The 238-nt window shown below is 47.1% G+C and overlaps 1 protein-coding gene across 1 annotated transcript in view; it reads right to left on the reverse strand.

Annotated features, from left to right (window-relative positions):
• Positions 1–238, reverse strand: part of LOC107041136 (roundabout homolog 2) — a 193,433-nt gene that overhangs the window by 109,269 nt on the left and 83,926 nt on the right. The gene's annotated exons all lie outside the window — the stretch shown is intronic.

Consider the following 238-nt stretch of genomic DNA (forward strand, 5'->3'; position numbering starts at 1 on the left):
GGGGGGGGACGACGACGACGAAAAAAAAGGTGATAATGGCCGTGGAAATTTGAAAAGTTGGAAAGTCGAGAGACGAAATGACAATTTTTTGACGGCACTTACACGTTTTGTCACTTTGTGTTGATGGAAACAAAGAGAGGGGGAAAATTGTAAATCGCACTTCGGTCGGGGGGAAGAGTCGTTTGTCGATTTTTCTGGTTAAAAGTGTGCGTGAATAAACAGCGGGGGAGGGGGGGGG

Source organism: Diachasma alloeum, unplaced genomic scaffold (genome assembly GCF_001412515.2).
Source record: "Diachasma alloeum isolate Michigan unplaced genomic scaffold, Dall2.0 Dall_scaffold_00358, whole genome shotgun sequence".
NCBI lineage: Eukaryota > Metazoa > Arthropoda > Insecta > Hymenoptera > Braconidae > Diachasma > Diachasma alloeum.